Source organism: Lissotriton helveticus, chromosome 5_1 (genome assembly GCF_964261635.1).
Source record: "Lissotriton helveticus chromosome 5_1, aLisHel1.1, whole genome shotgun sequence".
Taxonomy (NCBI): Eukaryota; Metazoa; Chordata; class Amphibia; order Caudata; family Salamandridae; genus Lissotriton; species Lissotriton helveticus.
Window position 1 is genome coordinate 274,791,379 of NC_136065.1, and position 11,341 is coordinate 274,802,719.

An 11,341-nucleotide genomic window follows, 5' to 3' on the forward strand; every position below is an offset into this window, starting at 1 on the left:
GGCGTTGGTGGGGACGGTGTACAGGCCTTGGTGGGGCGACTAGGGGTCTACTGAAGAGGCCTCTGTTTGTAATATGCGAGGGATTAAAAAAAGCAGAATTTGGTATTGAAAAATCTGTGCTTCTGTCTTTTTTTGGAGTTAAAACCAGCTCTGCTGTGTATATTACCCGCATTTTCGACCCAAAGGTATCAGGGCGCTTTAAATGAGCGCCAGTTGCATTACAGACCGGCACATTCATTTTTGTTAGGCACGGTGATGTGGCCAGAATCACATGATGTTTAAACCTCCCTCAGACTCGAACCTGGTTCCCCAGCTTCAAAGTCGGCCGCTCTGGCCGTTAAGCCATATGATGGTGGTAGTGAGGGGGTACTGGCTGTAGGGTTGTGCGAACACACTAAGTGGACCAAACATGGCTCAAGGCAGGTCCCACGGCCTCCCATCAGAAACTGAAGAACTTCAGTATGGAAGATTTTGCACTGAACATTCATGGGTTAATGCGCCCAGCTGATAAGATCTGACTTTATGCTTTTTCTTTTCATAAACGAACAACGATAGATGGCCAAGTACAAGCATTTGCCTCTGACACCTTGGCCGTGCCTGAGGGGGGCTTTAATGGTTTAAAAACACCAGGGGCGGTGGGTGACATTTGAAAGTGGTGTGGCAGAAAGTAATTTGCATACAGCACCGTAGCGAGCGAGCGTAGCGAGCGAGCCCGAAGCCTTTAAGGGGGGATTGGGGGGATAACCCCCCCCCCCCCCCCCCCAAGAAAATTTTGAAAAAAAAGAAGAAAAATCTCAGCTCTAAGAGTAGAAGAAGTTGCACAGCAGTTGGGAGACAGCCTTTACAAAGCCCTCTGTCCCACTCGTTTTTTGTACCTTTCTGCCCCCTGTTCCACTCGTTTTTGTGCCCTTCTGCCCTCTGTCCCATTTGTTTTTGTGCCTTTCTGCCCTTTGTCCCACTCGTTTTTTGTGCCTTTCTGCCCATAAGGGGGGTTTGGAAATTTTTGAAAAAAGAGAAGACAAATCGTGCATTTTCAAGCAAATTTGAGAAAGCAGGAAGGTTAATAAAGCAGTTGTGAAAGTGCAGTTATTACATTACAAACACACGCCCACACACAGAGACACGCTTTCACATACAGACTCACACACACACCCACACATCAATCCACACACACACTCACACAGACACCCCCCCATACACACACGCTCACACACACATATCTAGATAGATTCCACTCTCCACAGTCACTACATGAGGTGCCAGTTCGCTACCACACATGCCTATTCTTTCGAAAAGGCAAATAAAGGATCTAGCATACACACACAGACACACACACACAGACACACACACACACTCATGCAGATTGTGTTCCTGCAGGGAGCTTGCTCTCAGGCTGTTTGAGGCCTAAGTACTTGCAGCCAGTTTTTACAGTCCGTCTTTGTTTATATCTTAGATGTACCCCAAAAGTGAGCACATCCCACCAGCAAAACCGCAAAACCATAAATATTGTAGCAAGGCCAACTTTGAAGCAGTGTAGTCTTACAGGCTAAGGGAAAGATGGAAGCAGCGGCCCACAAAAATATGGTGGCACTGTGGCAGTCATTGTGTGCTCTTTAGTCACATTAAATTGAAGATGACCTGATTTTACTGCTTTGGCATCAGTTCTGTTTTTCTAACAACTTTCCACCTATTAACTTTTAATAAGCAGTCTCTTTCACTCACACCCAAAGCACTGCCTATTCATAGCACATTCACTGCAGAGTGTGTACAGGTGACGTTTATCAATAATCTGAGCAGCCCAATAAAACAGGAGGAGCGTGAGCATTGCTCTCACTTACAAGCTGAGTATAGCATCCTCTGGCCCAACACAGTTGAAAGCTATAAAGAACGCTTGTGTTTGAAAGAAATGTGCAGCCCCTTTGCACACCAGATGAGTCCTGATCCAGCTAAACTTAGCATATAAATGACCCAAGAGAAGCACACTTCCTGTTGGAAGAGAGCATGAACCCACTCATCCAAAATGATGGGGGCTCCCTGCAGTGTGTCATGAGGGGCCTCGAGTCTCCCAAATCTGGCTTTCGGCCAGGGCTGGAGTGTACGAGTGCAGTTGTGTACCTACAGTGGGTTCAGGGGCCTTCTCTACCCCCCTGCACTCTTTCTGTAAGTCTGCACAAGTTTATCCGACACAGTAACCAGAGTGCAAAACTGTGAAAGCAGCGACAAGCCCCCTAGCAATGAGCAAATAAGGCAAACCACGCCCCAATTTGCATGACCTAAATATTTTCTACCTATATTGCTTCAAATGAGGCACACATAACAGAAACCAAAACTCTCATTAGCAGTTGCACAGCCTTCTCCTGAAAGGAACAAAAAATAACTTTGAAAAAGATACAACGAATATAAAGTCTCAGATGCTGACCTAGTCATTTGTGAAACTTCACTCAGAGAGGCCAAACATGAGAAGGAGGCTGTAAACATCAGAAACCAGAAAGCTGAGCAGGCTTGTGTACAACATGGACACAATACAAGACAAGATGACAACGAATGATGAGGCATTTTGGAATTGGGGAGAAAGTTGTACATGTTATTAGGCACCAAGAATCAAACTAAATTCAAAAGCCAATACACCAGAGTGGCCATGGGCACAAACAGGTTATATATCATTGCGATTTACATTTTCCACTGTTCTTTCGAAAAGGCAAATAAAGGATCTAGCATACACACACAGACACACACACTCACACACACACACACACTCATGCAGATTGTGTTCCTGCAGGGAGCTTGCTGTCAGGCTGTTTGAGGCCTAAGTACTTGCAGCCAGTTTTTACAGTCCATCTTTGTTTACCTCTTAGATGTACTCCAAAAGTGAGCACAAATTAAGTAACGCGGACGCCCATTGCCAGGACAAGTTTACGTACTCAGTGCGGCACTGCTTTCCTTCCTGCCCCTTCTTAGTACTTTGCACAACTTACATTTGAATTCATTGTTACATTACTGTAAATGAACAGATAAACAATTTAAAACAAGAAAGAAAGCCCAGTGCTCTCATTTCGAGTCGTCTTCCTGCCTGGCGCACTTTGCAGCTGATCGTGTGGAAGAGGAGAAGTGAAACGCAGAAACCCCCTGGTTCAGCAGCCAGGTGCTGAGAGGCAGATCTTGCCTTTCCCTTTTTCTTATCCAATATTTATTTCTCGTATTCACTTGGGCCCTGTTCCACTTTCCTTCACTGTCACGAGCAGCTTTTAAAAAATGCATATATCGGAGAAATGTTTTTTTCCCTTTCCTGAATGGCATTCCTCGGATCGTAAAGGGTCCAGAAACCCAGGTGTCGGTGCATTTCCCCCAGTAATATATCACAGTGAATTACATCACCCCTCGCTGCTCAGAGCGGGGATCAAATGAAGCAGGGGATTCCAGCTGGTGAGAAATATTATGGTTCAGTGCTTAACAACCGGGCTGGGGGCCTAGGGCTGTCTGACCTCCGTGAGAGAGCTGCATTCTGGAAGCCATGGCAAACTCCTGAAGACTTTCCCAGGCTGGCATACACTACTGTGGTAGAGACAAGCAAACACCAGTAATCAAACCAGGCCCAGCCTTAATGAATCAGTGTATAACTATAAAGTTACCAATTTTGGAGCCGGTGTGCCCACAAAGGCAGAATACAACTCCACAGGGAGGCCACCCGGGCCGGGTGGCCTCCCTGTGGAGTTGTATTCTGGCGGGGCCGGAGTCTTACCTCTGGCCATGTCCTTCAGGGCCTCTTGCACTTCCAGAGCTTTTACTGGCCCCCCCAATACCTCCTGTGCTACACATGACATCACCATTAGCGACACCCTTTTCAACGCCTGGGGTCTACAATAATGGGCTCATAATATGTACAAAACTCCTTGTTAATGTCTTTTGGCACATAAATGAGTGTCCTGGCCCCAGAGGTGAAGTGAGTGATGGGAGAACCACATAAATCTTGGCAGATAATCCTGGCCATCAGCCTTCCAGACCGGCCCTCCCCTACGTAAGCCCTGCCCATATAGGTATTGCAGTCATGGCAGCGCAGGCGGTCCAAAACTTCAAAGTACTTTCCTTTCACATCATCCACCTGTTTCTGAGTTGACATATCCATCGGGCGCTCTCTAGTGTGCGTGTAATGTGGTCGTGGTGTCCAGAGTTGACAACTCGTCATGTAGTTCACTAGCAGAGGTTACCATATATAACTCCAGCAATGCTGCTTAGAGTTACTCCTCCACCCTTCTCCCTTTGAACCTTTTCGGCCCCCCTCCTTAAACCTGGCCCTCATCACCAGGCTCTGGCTACATGCGCTACACTCCATTTCTCCCTATTAAAACGTAGTCTTCACACGCACCCAGCATTGCAGGGGAGCCACAATCCTGCTCATGGTGGCGATAAGTGACCTGCAGATCTACAACATTACCCTGAAAATTATGTTTGTGGAGTGAGTAGGTCAGTAAGATTGCTTAGACAATCTTCCACGCAACCCGTGTCTCCCTGGCACCCTTCTCACTGGTGCTAATACGAGACTCGGGTAATACATCACTGCCAACCACGTGCACTAGCCAACCATCAATATCACTACCTGGTCTTGAAACATATGCATTAGGGTTCTTTCAGCCGGCGGCACACCCACCACACACTATCTCCATGACCAAAATGTCTTAATGGAAGTGGAACTTATAACCTACACATTCTGTCGCTCCTGCAAGTTAAGCACTCAGATGGGTGAGCTGGACTAACAGTGCGACCAACAGAAGGAGAATCACCGCTAGAACCGGTTATTACCAGTCCTAGCTCTTTACTTTCCCAGGAGAAATCAGCTTAAGGCGCCCTCTTCCACCCGGTTCAAAGGTTTCCCTTTAGGATTCACCTGATTCCAAACTGCAAATCTATACGCAGGTAAGAAGCGCTTTCCTCTGTACCCTCGGCTCATTGCGGAATTGCTAGAGGGTTTCCCCACCCACCCGTAGACCCTGAACAACGGAATAGGGCCCATTTACTCAGTGCTTAATTTGAGCTGGTGGTTTCCAGTGCTCAGCACCAGCACTTAATCATTAGCATGACACTTAATCATTAGCATCGGAGCTTTTCATGAGCACCAGTTAAGGACACATTAATTTAAGGAGAGAGTAAGTGATTTGCCCAGAATCACAGGATGTTGAGCTGACTGAGGAGATATGAACCTGGTTCCCCAGCTCCGAAGTCTGCAGCACTGGCCATTAAGCAACATTCTCTGCCCACTTTCATGGTTAGCAGTTGCTTCTGTTAAGGAGTGCCAAGCCCACTCAGACGATCCATTGTCTGCATCCTCCTGACACACAAACCCTACAAGGCCTCCAGCGTCAGTCCTGAAGGGCCGACAAGCATTGCTGCCCTATTTCTGCTGCAGACCTATTGAGCATGTACTGCATTGTCCGATCCCCTCCTTTTAGGCAAATGCTCCACGTCAGTGCTAACATTTCCCGGTAACGAAGCATCTGCTAACGTTATTCCTGAGAGCCCACAAAACGCACCACTCCATCCTCACATCGCGACGTCTCGTCCTAGGAGTCTCTTCCACCGGAAAATGTAGCCTCTTTTCTATATCTATTTCCTGCATTCATTTGCATGTGCTGTACTTAAATATTCCCTTTAGCTCCGCTCTTTGATGTCGCCTTTGCCGACACAAGATGCTCCATCTCAGCGGGCGCACGACTTCCAATATCCCATGTCATTATGGAAGGCGCCTGGACTCTGTGGATGCTGAAGCTTGCACAGATGGGGGTCCCTCTTCCCACAGCTGAGGCCGCCGATTGGCAGTCCAGCAAGAGAGGTACCTGTAAATGAGCAAGCGAGCAGCAGGTGCAGCGCCCGCACCTCGCACTAACGGAGCCCACGCCTCTTACCTGCCAGCGGGACTCCCGTCCTGCAGCCTCCCTCCGCCCTAATTCAAGTCACACCATGACACCAGCAGTCCTCGCGCCCTAATTGAAGTCACACCAGCAGTCCTCGCGCTCACCAGCCACTATTGCAATCCGGCTCCGTGGGAAAACAGACGTTGACTACCTTGGAGCATCTGATCATTACTATTAGTAGTTAAATGAAAATACCTTAAGTAAGTAGTACCTTACACTCGGTCCACACGAGGCGAGACTGGTGGCGATGGCGAGTAGAGGATCTGACGTCAGCTCCGCAGTGCCGCAAAATGGCCAATCACTGCATGACTATATGAAGTCACACACAGTGATTGGCCATTATGCAGTGTGTGTGTCACCACCAAGGCGCGGCATCCAATAATGGATGGCCCTGCCCTGCTGCGCCGGTGACCGGCCAATCCTGGCGCTGCAAGCAGAGCCAGGATTGGCTAGGGGGGCTTACTGACTGCTCGCCCTGTGTCGCCTCTGTAAAGCCGGGGGCTGCGGCCAGGTTAAACGAGCACCCCCCTGGTCACTCTCTATGGGGGACCTTTAATGCGCATGCTCGGGCTAGTTTGTGCCCCAAGCATTACTTGCGCTGTAGATACCTTGGCTGGCCTGGCTGTCTGCTGCTGCAGCTGAGTGATTGCGTCACGTGGACTGTCACTCAAGCTGCGCAGCAGTCCAGACCAGCCCCTCTCCCAGATTTCTCTGGTGCTTCCCGGATTCCCAGCGGCGCACGCACGACTTTTACAACATTTTAGTGTGTGTGTTATTATAATCTCTTGCAGCAGCCGAGCAGCGTCGTCCATGGGCTTGTGGGGCTACGCCCCTACGCCCCTATGGACGCACCGCTGCTGAAAAACACACCTGCAATTGCAGGCCCTTCTTTCGGCTCTTGGCGTGCCCACTGAAGACCGAACAGAACGAGGCAGGTCAGCTGTAAATAGTTTGGAAATGCCAGCCAGGGAAGGGGGTTGCCTGGGAACGGTGTGCGTGTTGGCACGCTCCATTGTGATTCACGGAACTTTCACACAGCGGTACGATCTTTTTAGGTCTCGCGGAGTCAGCGCATACGCTGCTCTGCGAGACATTTTGTAGGTGGATTTTAAAAGTGCTGCTACCCCACGCTTTGGCTGGCCTAGCACTTGCGTTCACACGAGCAGCCTCCATCTGTCTTTCACGGGTCATTATAATCACAGCACCCACTCGTCACTTTTAATGTTAAAAGTAAAGCATGGGTGCCGCGATTATAGCAAAAGATATAGGGCTAGATGTAGGTAAATAGGTTTTACCGATTCTAAAATACCGAATTTTACCGATTCGGTATTTTAGAATCGGTAAATCCTATGTAGGTAATTAATCGGTAAAAAATACCGAATCGTTAGGATTCAGTAATTACCGATTCAGTAAAATTGGGAAAAATCTAAGGGTGGCAGGGTGTCACTTTGACACCCTGTTGCACCCCTGATTAGTGCTGGTGTGCACATGTGGCATACATACATGCCCTAAGGGCATTTATGTCTGTCATATGGCACAGGTGTAAATGCACATTTATGTATTTACATAGGAATTCCTTATTTACCACCAACTAATAGTTGGTGGTAAATAACGAATTCTCAAAGCCCAGAAGCACTGTTTACAGTGCTTCCTACATCTCATTTACCGATTCGGTAAATACCGAATCGGTAAATGATGATTCGGTAAATACCGATTCGTTATTTACCGAATCGGTAAAATAGCCTCCTACATAGGAAAAGGCTTTTACCGGTCGGTAAAAGCCTACCTACATCTGGCCCTTATTTCTTTACGCTTGCTATAATCGCGACACCCGCGCTTTACTTTTAACATTAAAAGTAAAGCGCGGGTGCAGCGATTATAGCAAATGTAAAGAAATAGAAAAAAACATCTATTGCTTTACTTTTGCTATAATCGCTGCACCCTCTGTTGGTAAATGACAACCAATCCCAGTCCATTTCCCACCCCACCAAGCCCTTTCCATAGCCCCTTCTATACTGTGATAGCCTTGCTGCGCCCTAATGGTCTTGCACCAGCCACCACTTAAAGGAAACAACTTGCCTGGGCTACTCACCTAATTCATCCCATTTGACCATTTGGGTTATCATAGTCCAACCTTTGATTTTCACACTCACTTAGAACTGCAGCTCCATTCCACCTGCCTGCACCTTATGATAAGACAGCCAGGGACCATGCTTGTTCACACCACCTGCTTGTGTCCTAATCTTAAAATGCTGGTCCAGGTAAACTGTGCATACCACACCATCAGTGAAACAACAACAAAAAAAAGCATTGGCATAGCCAATAGATCTCTCCTTTGGGACCTTAGAAGTGTTTAGCCATGCAACAGTGGATGTTGGTGCACCAAGGATATTGTGCTGCATAACTAAATACTTATAAGGTCCCAAAAGCGAGACCTATTGGCTATGCCAATGCTTGTTATAAGCGAGAGGATGCTCTGGAAGTGACACACACAGCACATGGCATCGTATAAATAAATCCAGGCTGTAAATTTTGTGCATGGGTGTAGGTTGTGGACTGGCTGATCGTGTGGGCGTTTGTGTGCTCGTGCTTTGTATGAGGGTATGTCAACAGGCTCTGTGTGTTAGTGTACATAACATTATAGCTTCTGCTGTCTCTAGAGTTCACTGTGAACCAAGCATCCAGAATGAACTGCAGAAAGTGAAACTACAGTTGAATATAAATCGCAGGAGGCATAGGCTGGGTTCTAAATGTATTTAAAAGGCTCCTATGGAGGCGCCTAATATAACCTGTATTTGTACCGGGCGTAGCTGCGGTTGATGCAGCAGGTGCAGTGGTTACTGATTACTCAAGATTATTTTAACAATATTGTATTTTGAGTGACTAAAGTTTATTATGTATTGAGAATATTAACACTCCCAACCCACAATGTCGCTTTCAGAAGGTCTTTCTACATCAACACTCCTTGCGAATGACACAAGCTTGGTCAATGGGCAAAGGACTTGGAGCAGCCACTTAACATGTTTAGTGTTTTGGGGCACATAACTACATAAATACCATAGTCAGGACAGTTGCCATTCAGTTCTATTTAATGTTGCTTTGATTTGTGAAGTCACAACATAGTCAGAAGTTGTAAAAGGGCCAGATACTTCAGGTTGTGAGTTTAGATAGAGCATTTGTTCTAGCTAAGTAACATACTGCACACATTATGAAGATATGATGTAGGCAACATTTGTCCTGATTTATATATTTCCTGTCCTCTTCTTTATGGTGCCAGATAGTTGGCAGAGCTTTTTACCGTAAAAAGGCACAGTGAACGGATTGGGAAGTGCGATTCCCAAACTTTGATGGCCTTAGATATCGAATTGCAAGTAACCCACAGAGGAACATCCACACTAGAAATCCACACAGGACAAGATTCATTTACAAACCATGAAGGTTTATTTAAAATGTAGAAATCATTAGAGCAAGCAAAAAGCAAATGGTTAGTCAATTCAATTCATCCTCATTCAATAGTAAAATAATTATAAAATCATAAAGACTGCCTCTAAAAATGCTCTGAAATTATTATAAGTATAAATCACTTTAAAGATAGTCATGAAGCCTGCCTTCAATGATTATGGTAAGCATTCTCCTACAATATTAGTACGGACAAAATACACAGATTAACGCGGAATCTGCTCTCTAAGTACACCCAAGAAGGTCTTGGTTACATCTCAAATACTGTGCATTATATATCTTTGCAAACAGAAGAAGCATACTGTCAACGTGCTGTGAAACCCAATTCCAATGGTATAGCAGAAAACACATCATATGAAAAAGGACGTTTGCTCAATTACTAATGAATAATCCTGTATTATGTACGGAAGGGAAAAGAAATGCACATTTAAAATGATGTACACAAACTCAGGTAGGCAAGAGGAAATGGCTTAGTAAAAATACATTCGAGCGGTTTGTTCTCCAGGAACATCACAATCACCAACAAGCACTGAAAATGCAATCGGTCTCACCTTTTATTACGTTAAAGCCATTTGCTTTGCCATACAATACCACTAGCAAAGCAAATGGCTTTAACTTAATCAAAGGCGAGACCTATTGCATTTTCAATGCTTGTTTTACGGACTGCAGTGACACCAGGCACATCAATGTGGGCATGCTCACACGGCTCACTTCTCACTAGGGGAAAAGTTACGGCATGACGTCATGCCACGTGAGCGTTGTAGGGGAATCCTTTAAAGAGACTCATTTTCTCTGGATTTCCCTTCTCTTTCTGAAACTCAGGAGCAGCAACATTGTCGTGGTGTCACCAGGGCTTTAGCTGAAGCTTTTTCAATATTATATACAAGCCACAGTTGCTGCCTATTTATCTTATGCACCCAACAACCATAGTCCTGACTTGTTGTAGGTATAATGTTACTTGTATCATACATCTGGATGCAATGATAGAAATAGCAAAATACAAATCGAGCAGCACACCATGTTAAGCACAGATTTTTAGCTTACGTGTTTATTATAAGCTAGGCCCTTAATTACAATGGCCACGCCAATTTGAGAGACCCAGCAGTTTTTTTATCTCACTTAAAGCCCTGTCCTTGACCAACGTATCTGCATTGCACTCAGGGCACGTTCCCCGATTCCGGGATATGCACTAGTTACTATTGAAACCCATGCCACACAGAACCATCCTATAATATGCATGCATTTCTCCAGTAATCTGTGAACCCCCAATCATAGCTGCACTTGTCCTTAAACGTTGTAATATAGGGATCACGCCCTGCATGACCGGACTCCTGCTCAAACCTGAAAACGTGTCACAAAGACACCCCCATGATCGTAATCCCCCTCCCCCAACTCACATAACTTCAGCTGCACGACTCTACAATTTAGCCCTCCCCCCAGAAAAAACGCCCTATACGCGACCTGGATCCCTGCAACCGAAGTAAGTTGATCCTATAATCTACCTTGAACATATTCAACTTCCAACGCTGCATATTCCCAATGTGCCACCAGCTGCCTAACTGCACTCACCTCACCTGGACTTGTTCCCCAGCTGTTATCAGAGTTCTGAAATGAGACGTCCATGTGTCTGCGCTCTGATTGGTGGATTAATTTACCCGGCATGCACAGCGGTAACGGACAACTGGAAGGGAAGCCTATGGTCTCCTCACGTAAACAATTCGGTCGTTAGGGGGCGTGGCCATTGTGCAAGCTTCTGAGCGTTGTATTGGCTAGAAATTGCGACGAAAACTAAGCTTAACGCCCCAAAGCCAATCGAACAGAAGAAATACGACGCTGGCGGAAACGAAACCGACTCAGCTAGACCTGCCAAGGAGAGCGAAGGGGACTCTGTTGCACTGTCGCAGACCAGCTAAACCCCACGGTGGCCTTCCTACAAAAGAGCTGTTGGTAGTTTCCGTACTAGATTCAATTTAAGG

At 46.3% G+C, this 11,341-nt stretch overlaps 1 protein-coding gene across 3 annotated transcripts in view; it reads right to left on the reverse strand.

Moving 5' to 3' along the window:
- Positions 1-11,049, reverse strand: part of MIIP (migration and invasion inhibitory protein) — a 66,074-nt gene extending 55,025 nt beyond the window's left edge. The window contains exon 1 of one of the 3 annotated variants that reach the window (XM_078640898.1): positions 10,940-11,049. The gene's annotated coding sequence lies outside the window, so the exon portion shown is untranslated. Of the gene's footprint in view, positions 1-10,867 lie in introns of all 3 variants that reach the window. The other 2 variants (XM_078640896.1, XM_078640897.1) reach the window with 2 other exon arrangements.
- Positions 11,050-11,341: the final 292 nt, after the last annotated feature.